This window comes from Panthera uncia, chromosome A2 (assembly GCF_023721935.1).
Source record: "Panthera uncia isolate 11264 chromosome A2, Puncia_PCG_1.0, whole genome shotgun sequence".
NCBI lineage: Eukaryota > Metazoa > Chordata > Mammalia > Carnivora > Felidae > Panthera > Panthera uncia.
The window spans coordinates 156243920-156262548 of record NC_064816.1 but is presented as its reverse complement, the minus strand read 5'-3'; the positions used below and the strand labels follow the sequence as shown (position 1 = coordinate 156262548).

The window sequence follows — 18629 nt, the reverse complement described above, 5'->3', positions numbered from 1 at the left end:
AGGCACAGACTCCGTTGCCTCAGATGGAACCTTCAGTGATCTTCCAAGCTGATGCCAAGAAGGGATGGTGTCTTTCGTGAAAAGGAGGACAGTTATGGCACGAGACAGTGCATTTATCGTTGCACAGAACTAGCAATTCTCTGAGTCTGAATGAGCAGCTTGCGTGTGGAAGCGTAAGAAGTTTATTAATTACACAGCTCCTCTAGCAGGTGGGGGTATAGCTCAGTGGTAGAGCATTTGACTGCAGATCAAGAGGTCCCTGGTTCAAATCCAGGTGCCCCCTTTGAGAGCATGCTTTTTTCCTCCTTGAACTGAAAGGACGAAACCAAGTTGTATGGACACCAAACTCTAGTTCCCTTCACAGGACGAGGCTGGTAGAGTCTACGAGCCAGCACATTTATGGCCACGTCATAGATGCAGGGGCCAGTCAGGCTCTCAGCACCACCTTGAAGACCAAGGACAAGACCGAATCTATCCCCAGTGCCCTCTCTGAGGGTCTGTTTCCCCCAGGACCACAATGGTACCAATTTCAGTAGCATCCAGGGTCCAGTCCAGAAACAAAAGCTGCCTCCATTATTTGAGCAGAGTATTTAATAGAAATAATCATAAGAATGTAAGCTGGTGCAGCCACTCTAGAAAACAGTATGGAGGTTCCTCAAAAAACTAAACATAGAACTACCTACGACCCAGCAATTGCACTACTAGGCATTTATCCACGGGATACAGGTGTGCTGTTTCGAAGGGACACATGCACCCACATGTTTCTAGCAGCACTATCGACAAGAGCCAAAGTATGGAAAGAGGCCAAATGTCCACTGATGGATGGATGGATAAAGGAGGTGTGGTCTATACATACGATGGAGTATTACTCGGCAATCAAAAAGAAGGAAATCTTGCCATTTGCAACTACAAGGATGGAACTGGAGGGGATGATGCTAAGTGAAATTAGTCACTCAGAGAAAGGCAGATATCGTACGACTTCACTCATATGAGGACTTTAAGAGACAAAACAGATCAATTTAAGGGAAGAGAAACCAAAATAATACAAAAACAGGGAGGGGGGCAAAACATAAGAGACTCTTAAATATGAAGAACAAACAGAGGGTTTACTAGAAGGGACAATGGGCTAAGTGGGTAAGGGGCATTAAGGAATCTACTGCTGAAATCATTGTTGCACTAGATGCTAACTAACTTGGATGTAAATTTAAAAATAAATAAATAAATAAATAAATAAAATTTAAAAAATTTTTAAAATAATAATAATCGTTAACCAGTGCATCAGAGTCCAAAAGCTGCTGCAGCCAAAGACCACGAGCTGGGAAGCTTAGAACAACAGAAATGTATTGTCTCACAGCCCTGGGGGCCCGGAGTCTGAAATCAAGGTGTGGGCAGGGCTGTGTCCTCTCTGAAGAGGACGGTCCTCCCTCGTGTCTTCTAGCTTTCCGTGTCCGGTGGCAGTTCTTCGAGTTCCTTGGCTTGGGGACACACCGCCGCGGTGACATGTCTCCTCGGGAGGACACAATTCAACCCACAACCACCAGAACTCTGAGAACTCGAAGACAAGAGGCCGCTATCACTCTAGGGCTGGGGGAGCAAACAGAAAAGGAGGAACTTGTTAAATCTCACAGGCTTGGGGAGGATCTCGGTGGGCCCCCGACTCAGATCTCTAAGGAGGCACTGGTGGCCCTGAAGAGTCGGGGCAAGGCTGGTCCCGTGAACGCCAAACCGCAGGTGGCAATCCCGGACGCTCCTGGGACGGACTGTCGCTGCCCGGTGACACCGACAGGAGCCCCAGCGGGCAGAACACGGGCTTCTTCCTTCTCCCACCCTCGGGGCTCCCCCGAAGAGCCCTTCAGGGGAACAATCAGGAAGCCCCCTGGCAAAGGATAAGCGTGGTTTACAGAGTCCCGGAGCCAGCATCGCAGAGCGGGGCGCAGAAAGGGGGACTTGGAACTGAGGGGCCATCATTTCCCCAATCATTTCTTCAGGCGGTTAAAAGCATTGAATACGTGGAGATCCGAGGCCAGCAGAGGGGCCTGAGCCTGCGTCCGAGGGTAAGGCTCTGACCCCTTCTCCAGTCAGCGTGTCTTCTCCCTTTTTCAGGGTGTTCGTGCTTGGCCAGCCACTGGGCATTTTGATTCTCGGTTTGCAGGTGCTCAGCACAAAACCCACAAGACGGATGTTCTGAGAGATCCTCCCGGCTGTCGGGGAATGCTGCCCAAGTTGCTGCCCTCGCCAGGGACGGAGTTGTGAGTGAAAGCTGCTGCTTCGCAGGCAGGGAGAGGACTGAGCGGTAAAGCAGGTCTGGCCACTCAGCCAACCGTGCTGAAGAGGCACCCGGAGCCTAAGCCCTGGGTGTGGCTGTGGAGGCAAAGGGTGTTAATTGGGCCTCACTGGTATAGTGGGGGGTATAGCTCAGGGGTAGAGCTTTTGACTGCAGATCAAGAGGTCCCCAGTTCAAATCTGGGTGCCCCCTAGCGTTTTGGTCACCAGGGGTGGTAAAGAAGTTCCAATTTCCTCTCCTCTTGCCGAATCTGGTTTCTGAGTTTTCCTGCAAAGGGTGCAGAAGCAGAGGTCACACACACCCAAGCGCGCAGTTCTGCTCAGGTGATGTGTTTGTCCCCTCCTCCCATCTTCCCACACGCCCCTTGGCTGGTCCCCGCACTCTCCAGGGTGCACTTGGTCTCCTGGCTGAGGGCGAGGACTCTGCCCTTTGCAGGTAGCCAGAGGGAAATGTGAGATCACCCCTAAAAGGACAATATTTTGACTGTTGTGTGATTTCTCAGCAGTTGCAGAGGAAGCCAGAAGACAGCACAATAACACGTTCCGTAAGTTGAGAGGGAATCACAGTCAGCTTTGAATTCTATTCCCAGCCAAACTATTCTTCAAGAACATACAAAAGCTGAGAGAGTTTCCTGCCAACAGACCCTCGCTAAGACAAATTTTAAATATCTACTTTAGAGAAAAGAAAAATGATTCCAGAATGGGAGGTCTAAGATATAAGAAGGAATGTTAAACAAAGAAATGATAAGGTATGTAAATAAATCTAAAAATCATTGACCATTTAAAGCAATACTAAGATCTAATTTATAGTTTTTTTTAAAATATAAAACAAAAATACTGGTTAATAATAACATATAAAGAATGGAGTCATAAGAGTTACAGTGTCTTTATGTAATTTGGGAGGAAGACTAACTTTAGAATTTTAAGATTTGAATACAGAAATTTCTAGTATATCATTTCAAAAGTTGTGATTTGGGGGCGCCTGGGTGGCTCAGTCGGTTAAGCTTCCGGCCTCAGCTCAGGTCATGATCTCGCAGTTTGTGGGTTTGAAGACCACCTCGGGCTCTGTGCTGACGGCCTGGAGCCTGCTTCGGATTCTGCGTCTCCCTCTCTCTCTGCCCCTCCCCCGCTTGTGCTCTGTCCCTCTCTGTCTCTCAGAAATGAATACATGTTAAAAAAAAAATTGTTTTTAAGAGTGATTTTGCCAAGCAAAAGGGGATAAAAGAATGGAGGGTACATGCTACTCGTGTTGCTAACCACGCATTAATTCTAATAATTCATTTGTTGATTCTTTTAATTTCCTATGTATATACTCGTATCATCTAAGTAGTTTGGAAGTTTTATTTCCCTTGTTCCAATCCTTACTTTTTGTTTTTTTACCTTTTCATACTGACTAGGACCTCCAGTATAATGTCGAATAGGATGTTGATAGCAGATATCTTGACTCATTCTGATTTCAAATGAAAAGTTCTCAACATTTCACCATTAAGTACCTATTGTGAACTATACTTTTAATAAATGGTCTTTATCAAATTAAGGAATTTTCTATTTCTAGTTTAAAAGAATTTTTTTTTATCATGGATTGATGTGAAATTTTATCAACCCTCCCCTTTGATCCATTGAGATAATCATACGATTTTCCTCTTTTAGTCTATTTACATAGTGAATTTCACTTATTGCTTTTTCTAAAATTAAACATACTTTGCATTTCCGGTATAAATCCAACTTGGTCATGAAGTCCTACCCTTTTTATATATTTGTGAATTGGGTTAGGTAATAATTTATTTAATTTCTTATACCTATATTTTATGAGATTGGTCTATGCATTTTTTACACCATCCTCGTTGGGTTTTGGTATTAAGATTGTGCTAGTCTCACAAAAGGAGTTGTAGAATGTATCCACCTTTTCTATTCTCAGATTTTTACGTAAAAATAGTTATTGCTTATTTAAGTATGAGACAAAACTCGCCAGTAAGACCATCTCGTCTGAATTTTTTTATCAAGGTTTCAAATAACAGTTTGAATAAAAGAACTATTTAAAAACTTAGATGACTGACTATTCAGTTTTTCTATTTTTTCTTGTGTCAGCTTTGTTAAGTTGTAGTATTTTTAAGTCCTTGATCAATTTCAGCATAGCATAGTGGCAAAGTCCTTGGACTCTTAAGGCATAATGCATGGGTTCAAATTCTGGGTTCTAACAAGAGGGGCCTTGGCGAAATTGATAAACTCTCTCAGCCTCAGTTTTGCCATATATAAAACGGGCATGATAATAGAAATGAGTACAATGATAGTGCCTAGTTTGTGGAGAGGTTACAAAAGTTAGATAAATTAATAATCTTTAAAGTACATAAAATCATGCCTGCCTCACAGTAAGTTCTTTGTTTATGCTTATTAGATTTAAAAATTTTGTATATATTAATTTTTCATAGTGCTCAATAATCATTATTTTAAAGTCTTAAGAATCTGCAGTTTTTCTTTTTTGATTTATAATATTGCTTTATCTTTTTCTGCTTTCTTCTTTTTCTTAACAGTTTCACCAGAGGTTAATCCATCTTTTCTTTTCAAAAACCAACTTTGGCCTTGTTAATCCTGTTCACTGTGTGTTCGCTTTCTATTTCATTAATTTCTGTTCTTTTATTTCTTTCTCCTCTCATAGTACTCTTTCATCCAGTTTTTTTTTTAACTTCTTGAGATGGATTCTTAGTTTATTTTTAATCTTCTTTTCCAGCATATTGCTCAAAGCTATACATATTTCTCTAAATGCCAATATAGTGTCCATCAATGGATGAATCAAGAAAATGTTACACATACACAGTGGAATATTATTCAGCCATTAGAAAGAAGGAAATCCTGCCATCTGGTGAAACTGGAGGGAATCGTACTAAACAAAATAAGCCAGACCAAAAAAAAAAAAAAAAAAAAAGGTAAGTACCATATGGTATCACTTATATGTGGAATTTTTTAAAAAGTCAAACTCATAGAAACAGAGAGTAGATTGGTGGTTGCCAGGGGCTGAGGGGTGGAGGAAATGGGGGGATGTTGGTCAAAGGGTAGAAACTCTCAGTTATAAGATAAATAAGTTTCAGAGATCTAATGTACAGCATGGTGAATATAGTTAATAATACTGTACTGTATTCTTGAAAGTTGCTGAGAGTAGATCTTAAGCATCCTCTCTCTCTCTCTCTCTCTCTCACACACACACACACACACACACAAAGGTAACTATCTGAGGTGATGGGTGTGTTAATTCACTTGATTGTGGTAACCATTTCACAATCTATACGTAAATCGTATCATTACTTTGTACACTTTAAATATATTACGATTCTATTTGTCAATTGTACCTCAATAAAGCTATGGGGGAAAGAAACTAAACAAAATTTTTAATTATTCATGTTTCTGCTCCCTTCTGTTCATTAATGAGAAAGGTATGTAAAAATTTTCCACTCTAATTCTAAATTTGTTTATTTCTCTTTGTTATTCTGTCAAGTTTTTGCCTTACATATTTTGAAGCTGTGTTACTAGCAGCATAAAGATTAGGAATTCTTACATCTTCCTGATAAATTCAGCCTTTGATTATTAATAACTGATCTTGTTGTCTCTAGTAACATTTTGTGTCTTTTTTTTTTTTTTTTTTTTTTTTGGTGCAAAAAGGTGATTTTATTAAAGCATGAAGACAGGACCCGTGGGCCAGAAAAGCTGCACTGGGGTTGTGCAGAGTGACTGCTTAGACACTGTGGAGTTGGGGGAGGTAAAGTCAAGAGAAAGTTTCTAAAAGGGATTTCCATATGCTAAAGAGGATTTGCAGATTACTGGAGGCCTAGCTATTGCCAAGCTAAGGTTGTTTTTCCCTCTAGCAAAGCATTATCATTAAGATAGTAGGGGGTTCCTGGAGATTAGGCTACTGATGAGCTATTTGTAACCTGATGGAGACTATAAGTTTAACCACTTGTTTTCTGTCCTTTCCTTTGTCCTTGGGCAGCCAGGAGTGCCTGAGGAATATCACATATATCCTACCTGAGGGGGGGGGGGGTCATGCTAGCTTGTGATTGGCCCTCAGCTTCCCTTATGGTTCCTCATTATATTCCCCGTGAAAAATTTTGACCCTTAAATCTTTAAGGTTGTTGAAGGTGAAAGGTCCCATCTTCTGTCGCTTCTTCCTGCTGAGTAGGGGCATAGAGATGTCCCTACCTATGGATCCACATTGGTCAGTCAGGAAATGTACAGGGGAGTTACAAAAGGCAGAGGAAGCTGAATCCAACACGGACAGTAAAGTGGTACCTCTATGGAGAAAAGTCATCTGTCACTGAGAAGTCACTGTAGTGATGGAGTCTGGGACACCGGTGGGGAAATCTGAAGTGGGTGGTCCAAGCGGGTGCTCTTTGATCCTTGAAATCCAGGGTGGGAGCAATATTTCGTGTCTTAAAGTCTATTTTGTCTGCTTTCTTTTTGTTAATATTCTGCAGTCATATATTTTTCATCCTTTTAGGTTTTAATCATTCTGTAACCTTAGGTTGTAGTTGGCATCTTTTGTAAATAGAATATAGTTCGTCGGTTGCTTTAACCCCAATATGATAATCTTTGTCTTTTAACCTGGGGCACTAAACTTATTTACTTTTAATGTAATTGCTGATGTATTTGTATTCAAATCTACCTCCTTATTTTATGCTTTCAATTTATAGTGTTTTTGTTTTTCTCCCTTTCTTTCTTTGTTTGACTGAGATTTTTATAATGCTATTATTTCCCCCTGATAGTTTGAAAAATATAAATGATGTTTCTTCTCCATATGCATAGCTATTTCTCAAAGTATATGGCTAACCAATGGCTTTACCCTCTACACAAGTAATACAAGCATCTTACAATACTTTTAATTCCATTTACTTTCCTCCCAACCTATATGCAGCTTTTGCCTTTTTCATTATTCCATAAGTTGTGTCAACCTCATTATTGTTTTTTTTAATGCAGTCAACGCTCACTTAGATGTATTCAGATATTTACTGTTTCTCTGCCTCTGTCTTCCTTCCTACATCCGTTCTTCCGTCCAAATCATCTCCCTGCTGCTTAGAATATACCGCTTAGAATTTCCTTTAGCACATGCAGACTGTGGATGAGTTCTTTCCATTTTTATTTGTCTGAAATTGTCTTTACTTTACCTTCGACTCATGAAGGATATTTTACCTGAGTACAGAATTTTATGTTAACAGTTATGGTATTTCAGTAGATGCAATTCCACTGCTTTCTGGTTTCCATTGTTGCTCTTGAAAACTCACTGTTGTGTCTCATTGGAACTCATTGAAAGTAATGGGTCTTCTTTTCATGATGTTTGTGAGTTTCTTGTCTCTGATTTTCTGCAATTTTACTACAGTAACTCCTAAGCTGCAAAACTGTCTTAGCCTCTGTCTCCTCAAATATTCCATCTACTTCATTTTCTCTTCCAGGAGTCCATTTCAATGTACATGAGACTTTCTCATTGTATCCTCTAAATTTATTACTCTGTATTCTGTGTTTGCTATGCTTTTCTCTCTGCATGCTTTCTAATGGACAGTTTTTCGTTCCAATGTTCTAATTCACGATTTTCTCTTTGGCTGAAACTATTCACTGAGAGTAACATGGACATATTCATTGAGGTTTTTGTTTTTAAGTTTATTTATTTTGAGAGACAGAGAGAACCAGTGGGGAAGGGGCAGAGAGAGATGGGGGACAGAGGATCCAAAGCCAGCTCTGTGCTGACAGCAGAAAGCCCACTGAAGGGCTCGAACTCACGAACCATGAGATCATGACCCGAGCTGAAGTCTAACACTTAAGCGACTGAGCCACCTAGGCACCCCCATTGAGATTTTAATTTTAGTTATTGATTTGTAGATATAAAATTTCTATGTTCTCATTTCATATCCTCTTAGTTATTGCTTATGCTTTCCAGCTTCCTACTGAAATTCTCAAGCTTGTCTCTTACCTTCTTGAAAACAGTAAGCATTATCTTTGTATAGTGTGTTTCTGGATGTTCTAATATAAAAGTCCCTGTGTTTAGTTCTGTGGCCTGTTCTTTCTACTGATTTTTATTGGTGGTTTTTGCCTCCTTGTGTACATAGTTATTCTTGACTGCCTACTGAACAATGTATTCAAAAATGTATTTGTAGGACTAATTTGAAGCCAGGTGGAGATGATAATATCCTTCCTTTGTTTTTTGCAGGTATTTGAGGGGCTCTAGCAGTCAGGATACCTTAAGATAATTTCAAGGCTTGAGTTTTCTGGGCCATTCGAATGACACAAAGACCAGCTACAAATTCTTGCAGGAGCTATTTTCATTCAGTTTACCTTCTAGGTGGGCCCAGACTTCTAGCCCCTGGTCCTGAGAGACTTCCAGAAGTTCACTTAGGCTCTCCCCTGCCTCTTCTGGACTGAGGCCCAAAGCAGCTTCTCATGTAGAGCTTCTCTTCCTGTTTCCCATTTGTTCTTTAATTTTTTTTTTAACATTTATTTATTTTTGACAGAGCGAGACAGAGCAGGAGTGGGGGAGGGGCAGAGAGAAAGGAGGGACACAGAATCCAAAGCAGGCTCCAGGCTCCGAGCTGTCAGCACAGAGCCCGACGCGGGGCTCGAACTCACAAACAGCAAGACCGTGACCTGAGACGAAGTCCCACGCTTAATCAACCGAGCCACCCAGCTGCCCCATGTTTCGCATTTGTTCTGAATTTCCACCCATCTAACTAGTTAGCTATCTAACTAGTTAGTTCCTATCTAACCAGTGAGCTCTTTGAGGCTTTTTAAGTTTTTTAATTTATTTTGACAGAGAGAGAGAGCATGCACGCATGTGTAGGGGAGGGGCAGGGGGGGAGAGAGAGAATCCCAAGCAGGCTCTGCACTGTCAGCACAGAGCCCGATGTGGGGCTCAGGCTCACAGACTGCACGATCATGACCTGAGCCGAAACCAAGAGTCAGACACTTAACCAGTTGAGCCACCCTGGTGTCCCAAAGCCCTTTGAGGCTTTTAATGAGCTGTTTGGCAATATTTCCCAGCTTCTTTATTTGTCCTCCTAGGAAAGATCATTTCAAATTACTTTTCTCTTTAAGGAACGTGGAGATTGCTCTGCAAGATTCTTTTTTTAATTAATGTTTTTATTTTTTTATTTTTGAGAGAGAGAGAGACAGAGTGTGAGCTGGGGGAGGGGCAGAGAGTGTGGGAGACACAGAATCCGAAGCAGACTCCAGGCTCTGAGCTAGCAGCCCAGAGCCCGATGCGGCGCTCAAACTCACGAACGGCGAGATCATGACCTGAGCCGAAGTCGGAGGCCTAACCGACAGAGCCACCAGGCGCCCCTCTGCAGGATTCTTCATACCCATCCTGCGTTTTAAGGAGGGAGCAGGGAGGATGCAGTGGGTCTAAGGCTGTGGTGGAGACAGCACCTCTGAGAAATCCCTAGGGAGAGAACAGAGGCTCTGCTTTTGATATGTTCTCTCATCTGCACAGTCCCTCCCGGGGAGTAGGAAGATGTATGTCCATACTGAACACGTGGAGGCAGTAAGAACAAAGAGATCGCCTTCTCTCTGGAGATTATAACAAGGTCGAGAAAAATGAGACATTAAGAGAAGGAAAGTGATGTCCCCCCGCAGGCCATGAAGGTCAAGAGTCCCCAGGTAGGTGGGAGCGGACGGAGCCAATTTCGTCAGCCTCTTCAGTCAAATGTGATCCCAGGAGCTATTGTCTGGATGATGCTCAGGGACGGATTCTTGGGGCTGGTCTTGGTGCAGATCCTAAATTCTCATCCCAAGACAGAGCATTAACTTAACGGAGGCAGTAATTCCAATACCTGCTTCAGTAATTTAAAAGGGAGGAGAGGGGGCACCCGGATTTGAACCGGGGACCTCTTGATCTGCAGTCAAATGCTCTACCCCTGAGCTATGCCCCCACCTGCCTATGGCTCCCATCATCACCTTTCCACCCAGGCACCGCACTCAGGATCTCTGCGCGCCTGTGTTTTGCTCTCATCAGGATGAGTGTGGTTGTTTCTGGGAACCTCACACTCATCCCAGGGAGAGCCTCCTACCGACTCCAAGCCTCGGGGAAGGTGCTCACTGTGTCACTCATTCATTCATGGACAAAGAACTTTCTGGAGGACATGGACAAGGAGGAGCCCGCTACATGAAGAAGTAGAGGAGGCCAAGGAGGAATAAGGCCAAGGGAGGAGTACGAACAAAGATTTTTGTTTTGTTTTTTAATTTTTGTTTAGTGTTCATTCATTTTTTTTGAGAGAGAGACAGAGCCTGAGCAGGGGAGGGGCGGAGAGAGGGAGACAGCAGAATCGGAAGCAGGCTCTAGGCTCCAAGCTGTAAGTAGGTATAGAGCCCGACGCGGGGCTCGAACTCATGAACCGTGAGATCATGACCCAAGGCAAAGTTGGACGCTTCACTGACTGAGACACCCAGGTGCCCCAAGAACAAAGAATGTTTTTAATAATTTTTTGTTTTTAGAAAGTGGGGGAGGGGCAGAGAAAGAGAGACAGACAGACAGACAATCTTAGGCTCCATGCTGAGCGCAGAGCCTGATGCAGGGGTTCATCCCACAACCATGGGATCATGACCTGAGCCAAAATCAACAGTCGGACACTTAGGGCGCCTAGGTGGCTCAGTCGGTTAAGAATCAGACTCCTGATATCGCCTCAGGTCATGATCTCACAGTTCGTGGGTTTGAGCCCTGCATCGGGCTCTGTGCTGACAGCACGGAGCCTGCTTGGGATTCTCTCCCTCTCTCTCTCTCTCTCTGCCCTTCCCCCACTTGCTGTCTGTCTCTCCCTCTTTCCCTCTCTCTCAAAATAAATAAACATTAAAAAGAAAAAAGAGTGGGACACTCAACTGAGCCACCCAGCACCCCCAAAAATGTTTTTAAAGAATGGGTCAGGTGTCTTTGCACATCAGTGAGGCTGGAGAACGAGGTCACAAGGAAGGTGTGCCAAGAAACGTTCTGGAAGTCTAGATTCCTGCTAATGCAGTGAGGGTGCTCCCGGACACTGTCTGTGGGGGACAGCCTGTGGCACAGCATGACCAGCCGTGCCCTCATGGAACCCTCACCGCCACCCTAGAGATGAGGACAGAACAGGACCCAGACACCCGGCCGCATGAGAACTGCTGGCCTCTTCTTTACGACTTCATGGCCAAAAGTGACCTCAGCAAGGGGGCACCCGGATTTGAACCGGGGACCTCTTGATCTGCAGTCAAATGCTCTGCCCCTGAGCTATACCCCCAGGCCTGTCTTGGAGCCTTAACTGCACCTCTTGGACTGTGCAGTTGACTTGTCCCTGGACCGTGACGGCCAAGTTCCTGGAGGCGGGCAGCCTGCCCGATGACAGCCCGGCTCTCCCTCTCGTGGCTCACTCCTGCGTTCACATCTCCACACCTACTAACCAGCTCCCGCGTGCCAGGCTGGTCCTCCCTTCGCCTCCCCACTTCCTCTTCCTCCCTGAGCTGGGGCGCTGAGGCGAGGGGTCTCTGTCCGGGTAGAAGAGCAGGTCCGGGACAGGAAGCTGGTCCCGACGCCACCCCCCGAGACGCAGAGGACCCCTTTCTCCCTTTCCACCATACGCTCACCCGCTCAGCCCCCGAAATACCGTGCGGGAATCTGGGGCACAGCTCCAGCTTCCCGCTCGAGGAGGGGTGTCCGCCGGGATCGCTTGTGAGCCCCCAGGGCATGGAAAGCCACGGCTCCCAAGACCGGAGCAAAGGCAGGTCGCTCCGTGTGGGCAGCGAGAACGGGGAGGCGGCCAGGGGAGGGGAGGGACGGTCCCCTGATCTGAAAGGCTGGGCACTGGCGGGGGACCCAGCCAAAGAAGGCTCTTCCCACCCTGCCCCCGCCCACCCGAGTCCCTATCAACCCCTCCCGGTGCCTTTCCCCCGGAGAAGGAGTCTTCCATAGTCTATGCCGCTCGCAGGGCTTTGGGGAAGTAGCCCTTTGGGGCAGAAGTTCTGAGGCAGGCCCCAGAGCCCCCGGGCTGCGGTGCGAAGTGACCGAGCACCCGAAGTGAGTCCACACGTTTGGTGCTCTCCCCCTGAGGCCGCGGGGACACCCCAAAATTGACCGCAGACCCCTCCCATCGGGTCCACCGGCCCGTTGACCCCAGGGGGTGATATTTTTAGTTCCAACTGACTGTAGGGGAAGGAGGTGGCAACCTGAGGCGGACCAAGGGGGCCCTGGCCCCTGGCTAGGCGTCCTGGGGCCTGCCGCCCCCTTCTACGGAACCTCCTGACCCCAGGCGAGCCCAGCTGGATGGGCACCTTCCCCGGCCAGAAGGCCGGCAGTGAGGCTGCTGGCTGGCTCCCGCTCTGCGTGGGTCTTCCGCCCCTCGGGCTCCCTTCCCACCCCGGTGACATCGGGTGTCACGCCAGCGCCCTCTGGGAAGAAGGCTTGTTCGGACAGTTGCCCCAGAAGTGGCTCCAAGGGCCGAAAGAGCCAACGGTGTGCGCCCTGGGGCTGGCAGGACAGGGAGGCGGAAGGAGCTGGCGTGGGTGCAGGGGAGAGAGGCCTCTGGTTAGGCCTGGCCCCTCGGGAGGTGGCCAGAAAGACAGACGCTATGAGGACCGTCGCGGCGGAGGCGCTGGGGAGAGGGAAGGGGAGGTTGACACTGTTTGAGTTAACTGCGCTCACTGAGAACGAAACCCCACGTAAACATGGCCAAAATGTCCAATTACTCAGGAGAGCAGGGCAGGTGGGTTCTAAGCAGTGCAGGGCCGTGCCGTTTCCAACCCGGTGACGCGAATTCTAACAGAACGGGGTCACGGCAGCCGCGGGGAGAGATGACAGGACGGGGAGGCTCCCCGACCGGTTTGTGACACAAAACGTTCAAGAGGTGGTGCTCCTGCTGCATCGTGTTGAGGAAGAAACGGGCACTTTTTACACCGTCATACTGTAAAACAGAAATATTCGGGTTCTTACGTGGAAAATTTCATAAAGCGTTTCCTGATATGTGGTATTTCCAACCATTAAAGAAAACTGGCTTCTCTCTGAGATTGAGAGCCGGGGGTGTGGCTTTGAATTAGGCAAAACCTTTCTTTCTTTTTCTTTCTTTCTTTCTTTCTTTCTTTCTTTCTTTCTTTCCTTCCTTCTTTCCTTCCTTCCTTCCTTCTTTCCTTCCTTCCTTCCTTCCTTCTTTCTTTCTTTCTCTTTCTTTCTTTCTTTCTTTCTTTCTTTCTTTTCTTTTGTTTCTTTTTCTTTTAAAGATTTTATTTTTAAGGAATCTCTCCATCCAATATGGGGCTCGAACTCACAGCCCCGAGATCAAGAGTCGCACCCTCCACCGACTGAGCAAGTCAGGTGCCCCAAGTTAGGCAAAATTTTCTTAGACACGACACCAAAAGCTCACTTGATAAACTGGAATTCATCAAAATTAAGCACTTTCGGTCTTTGAAAGACAGTTAAGAGAGTGAAACGACAAGTCACAGACCGGGAGGAAGTGTCTGCAAGCCGCGTATCTGACACAGAACTTGCGCCATTAAATACAGAGAACTTTCAAAACGGAGTCAGAAGAAAACAACCCAAATGAAAAAAAAAAACAAAAAAAACGGACAGAAGACCTGCACAGACACCTCACCAAAGAAGACGTATGATGGCAGCAAGCACAGAAGGGTATCTTCCACATCATTGGTAATGAGGGAAATAAAAATTAAAACCACAATGAGATCGGGACGCGTGGGCGGCTGGGTCGGGGAAGCGGCCAACTCTCGATTTCGGCGCCGGTTATGATCTCATGGTTGGGAGACGGAGCCTCAAGTGAGGCTCTGCGCGGGGCGTGGGATTCTCTCTCTCCCTCCCCCTGCGCCCCCACCCCCACCCCCACGCCAGCTCGTGCTAAGAAACGACACACCGACGACAACACAAGCCACGATGAGATACGACTGCGTCACATGAGAACGCACATCAGGAAGACTGAAGACTGGCCATACCGAGTGTGGGTAGAGCCTGGGCCAGCCACCAACAGCAGTGGCTCAGTCGGTTGAGCGTCCGACTCTTGATTGGGCTTGGGTCACCATCCCAGGGTGGCGCGCTCGAGCCCCGCCTCAGGCTCTGTGGCGAGCGTGGGGTCTGGGTGGGATCCTGCCTGCGCGGCCTCCAGGGTGCTTCCTCGCCGGCCCGGATGGCCCGGGCCTCGGCTCCTCTGCTCTCTGCTTGTGCATCCGTGGTGATGAGCCTCCCCCATCCCTGGTCCCGCAGTGCCTTGACCTCGGCTCCCCCGCGGCCGGAGGACACACAGCTGGGACCCACACGCAGAAGCTGGAACTCTGGAGGCCCCGTCCTCACTCACCGCCATCTCTAACCCTCCCCTGCACGGCGTCCGCCCTCCTCCCTGCGCCCTTCTCCTTCCCTCTCCCCCCGCTGTTCAGCTCTTCTCACCTCCCTCCGGCCTCCTACCCAACACAGAGGCCATGCTTCGCCACCGGTCGGCTTCCCTGGTCTGCTGGGGTCCCAGGGAGGGTGGGACCCTGGGGACCAAGGCCGCTGTGAGCTCCAGGTTCTGGGGGAGCCTGTACCAGCCGTGCTTTTTATTCTCGTACAGGCCGATCTCATTGTCTTGCGCTCTGCTTTCTTGTGCTTCACAGATCCTGTCTTTTACAAATGGAAGGTTCAGGACCTCCGCGGAGGACGTCACTGCGGACGTGGTGGAAACGGCAAGAGAACTGGGATCACAAGTGGAGCCTGAAGAGGGGACGGGGTCGCCGCCATCTCAGGATGAAACCTGGACGGACGAGGAGGAGCAAAGAGAGCGGCTTCCTGAGGTGGCATCTCCTCCCAGTGGAGATGTGGCACGTGGCCACCTAAAGACCCTGTTTCCGGGCCTCCCCTGCAAGCAGATGCGGTGTGTGGCTGGTCATCAGTGCAATGTGACAGGCTCTGCGTCCACAGCTACGTGACACGGGGCAATGCACTGCCCGGCGCCTTGGTCTCTTTATCTATAATGTGAGTAAACAAAAGGTTGTAATGAGGCTTCACCTGGTCGGTACCGATAAAATACATTGTAAGTACTAAGTATGTGCTTATTAAATAAGAAGTAAATAGGGGCACCTGGCTGGCTCAGTCGGTTGAGCATCCGACTTCGGCTCAGGTCATGATCTCATGGTTCATGGGTTCGAGCCCGCGTCTGGCTCTGTGCTGACAGCTCGGAGCCTGGAGCCCACTTCAGATTCTGTCTTCCTCTCTGTCTGCCCCTCCCTGCTCACACTCTGTCTCTCTCTCTCTCTCTCAAAAATAAATAAACATTAAAAAAATTGGGGGGGAATGCAAGCTAGTGCAGCTACTCTGGAAAACAGTTTGGAGGTTCCTCAAAAAAACTAAAAATAGAACTACCCTGGGGCGCCTGACTGGCTCAGTCGGTTGAGCATCCGACTTTGGCTCAGGTCATGATCTCACGGTTCGTGCGTTCAAGCCCTGCGTTGGGCTCTGTGCTGACAGCTCAGAGCCTGGAGACTGCTTCCGATTCTGTGTCTCCCTCTCTCTCTGTCCCTCTCCCCCTCACGCTCTCTTTCTCTCAAAAATAAATAAACGTTAAAAAAAATTTAAAAAAAAAAAAAAAAGAACTACCCTACAACCCAACTACCCTACGACCCAGCAATTGCACTACCAGGCATTTATCCACGGGATACAGGTGTGCTGTTTCGAAGGGACACATGCACCCCCATGTTTCTAGCAGCACTATCGACAAGAGCCAAAGTATGGAAAGAGACCAAATGTCCACTGATGGATGGATGGATAAAGAAGATGTAGTGCACACACAATGGAGTATTACTCGGCAATCAAAAAGAATGAAATCTTGCCATTTGCAACTACATGGATGGCACTGGAGGGTGTTACACTAAGTGAAATTAGAGAAAGACAAAAATCATACGACTTCAGTCATATGCGGACCTTAAGAGGCAAAACAGACGAACGTAAGGGAAGGGAAACAAAAATAGTAGAAAAACAGGGAGGGGGACAAAACAGAAGAGACTCTTAAATATGGAGAACAAGCAGGGTTAGTGGAGGGGTTGTGGGAGGGGGGATGGGCTAAACGGGGAAGGGGCTTTAAGGAACCTAGTCCTGAAATCATTGTTTCACTGTATGCTAACTTGGATGTAAATTTTTTTAAAAAGTAAAACTAAAAGAATTTTTTTTTTTCAAGCAATAAATCAACGTTGACCTTAAAGGGCAAGAACACCGCCCGCCTTCTTGCTTCCTTCTTACTGGCTACAGACACGGGAGTGAGCCGTCTTGAACCACGGCAACAAGCCACATCTGAGGAAGGATAGAGCAACGAACTGGAAGCAGCCTGGGCCTGTGACACCAAGAGCCTGTCCGGGGACAGCACCAGTCACCACTATCTTGTCTAAGTTGCTGTTTCATTACTTTGTTTTGTTTATTCAGCCCGTCACACAGCCTGCATGCCACAGTGGTGGGGAGCAAATGTCCTCGGAGGGCTAAGTGACCTCACCAAGGGCACCAGTCTCTAAGATCTCTAAGACCCAAGGTGGGCACAGGGAGTCATTCCTGCCCCTCCTTCCTGCCTCAGGCATCAGGGTAGGCTCACTTTTTGTTACATAAATGAGCGAATGGAGAACATTCCAGGCCACCGGTATCTAATGGCTATCCACACCATGCAAGGCTGAGCCAGATTCTGTCCCTAGGACTACGAGGGCTCAGTGTGTCCCCTTCTGCGGTGCCACAGTCATGCTGGGGAGACGGCCAGCAGGGCCACCAGGCTGGCTACACGACGGACCGGGCCCCGGACACCAAGTTCCCACCGTGCGGCCAGCCCAGGCTCCCAGAGAGTGACGCGGGTCAAAACGCGCCCCACCTTTTCCTGAAGGTTCTTAGGACATTTTGTTAAGTGAGAAGCTGCAGGTCGGTACCCACGGCACGGCCTCCCTGTCGTTTCAACTCTGCGTCTATCCCCAGTTCCCACGTGTATGAAACTGCGTGAGAGAGGAGCCTGAAATGCCACACAGCAGAGTGACAGTGTGGGGGCCCTCGGGAGGGGTGCGGTGGGGAGGGCGGCCACCACAGAGAGCCCGTCAGCTTCACTCGCACCCTTTGCATTTCTCTGTGAGAATGTTCTCTTGTGAGAAAACATCTGCGGAGTCAAAATGCAAACGCGTGCAAAGGGTAGAGGCTGGTAGTCTCTGTTCGAGATGGCCGACCCTGGTTCTCAAATGTGGACCTGCCCGGGGTTCCCTGAGGAACCTGTGGGAACCCCGACCCCACCCAGACGTACTGAACGAGAACCACATCTGCACTTTTCCTAGGACTCCAGAGGAAGAACCTGCCTGTGGAAGCGTCCAGTAAATAAAGAGGTCTCCGGCGCCCCCGTGTTCACAGCAGAGGGTACAAAAACAGCCCCAGAGGGCAAAGCCTGTCCTGGGGGCCAGGGAGGAAACAGAGCTCTCTCCTGTGGAGTCTGGAAAAGCTTACAGAGAGGGTGGAATGCAAGAAAGTAACTGTCAAAACGGCAGGGAGTTCTCAGGCCGCAGGACAGACCCAAGTGCCCCCGAGGACCTCATTCTCCCACCTCCCCAGTGCTCACTTGAGCCCAACTCAGGAGCAAACCCCAGCGCCCTGGCAGAGCTGGGGCCGGGGCCTCTGGCACAGGGGTACCTCCCTGCGAGCTGCCGCCCCCTGGAACCGTGGCTGCCGAGGCCTAGAAACAGCCTAGTCTTCCCTCAACGGCACAGAGGCCCAGCCTGGCGGCCGCGGGAGCCCCACACCACCTCCCCAGGCTCCTGGGGTGGGAGCGCTCACAGAGGCCAACGGAGAGCACGGCCTACCCGCTCTCCCACTCGCTGCTTCGTCCCGCTGCAGAGGGCCCGGGTGCTAGGCTCCCCTTTCTCATCTTACAGGAGACTCAGCATCCTGCTCAGTCTCCGCCTTCTTCCAGCTCTGAGGTCAATGTGACTTCATTCGCCTCCCCAGAGAACCTGCTTTCAAAGTCAGCCTTTCTCCCCAGTAAAATATCTGAGTCTAGAAAGCAGGGAACAGGTGTCTTGGCATGCATGACCTTGGGGTTCGGAGAGAAGGGGCCTCCAGGGTACTGTGCCCTGCTTCAACCAGAGCGGTCCCGCCTTGCCCTGGGTTATATGCTCCCAGCTGTCATTCAAATCAAGGGTTCCTCACCCCACCCCTCCCAAAAAAGGCTTTCAAAACTGCATATTGATCAGATGAACTGTGGTCATCTGAGAGAGAAAGAAAACCGAGCTACTAATGGCTCATCATTCGTTTAACTGCCCAAAGGGCCGTGTAGGGTCCCGGGGAGGGGGGCCAGGACACCCGGATGTGGCCCCACCAGTCGGCAGCTCACTGCACCCTCCTCTGTCTCTGTTTCTCCACACGGGGG

The 18629-nt window shown here is 48.2% G+C and overlaps 1 long non-coding RNA gene and 4 other non-coding genes across 5 annotated transcripts; 3 read left to right on the top strand and 2 right to left on the bottom strand.

The window, feature by feature from the left end:
* The first annotated feature begins 211 nt into the window (after positions 1 to 211).
* On the top strand, positions 212 to 283 carry TRNAC-GCA (transfer RNA cysteine (anticodon GCA)). Its single transcript has one exon. It is a non-coding gene; the product is annotated as a tRNA-Cys (tRNA).
* A 2121-nt stretch (positions 284 to 2404) lies between these two features.
* On the top strand, positions 2405 to 2476 carry TRNAC-GCA (transfer RNA cysteine (anticodon GCA)). Its single transcript has one exon. It is a non-coding gene; the product is annotated as a tRNA-Cys (tRNA).
* A 7642-nt stretch (positions 2477 to 10118) lies between these two features.
* On the bottom strand, positions 10119 to 10190 carry TRNAC-GCA (transfer RNA cysteine (anticodon GCA)). The gene has a single exon. It is a non-coding gene; the product is annotated as a tRNA-Cys (tRNA).
* Positions 10191 to 11450: 1260 nt separating this feature from the next.
* Positions 11451 to 11522, bottom strand: TRNAC-GCA (transfer RNA cysteine (anticodon GCA)). The gene has a single exon. It is a non-coding gene; the product is annotated as a tRNA-Cys (tRNA).
* A 2577-nt stretch (positions 11523 to 14099) lies between these two features.
* LOC125930284 (uncharacterized) lies at positions 14100 to 18629 on the top strand. Its single transcript, XR_007460125.1, has 3 exons — positions 14100 to 14219; positions 14869 to 15226; positions 16425 to 18629. It is a non-coding gene; the product is annotated as an uncharacterized LOC125930284 (long non-coding RNA).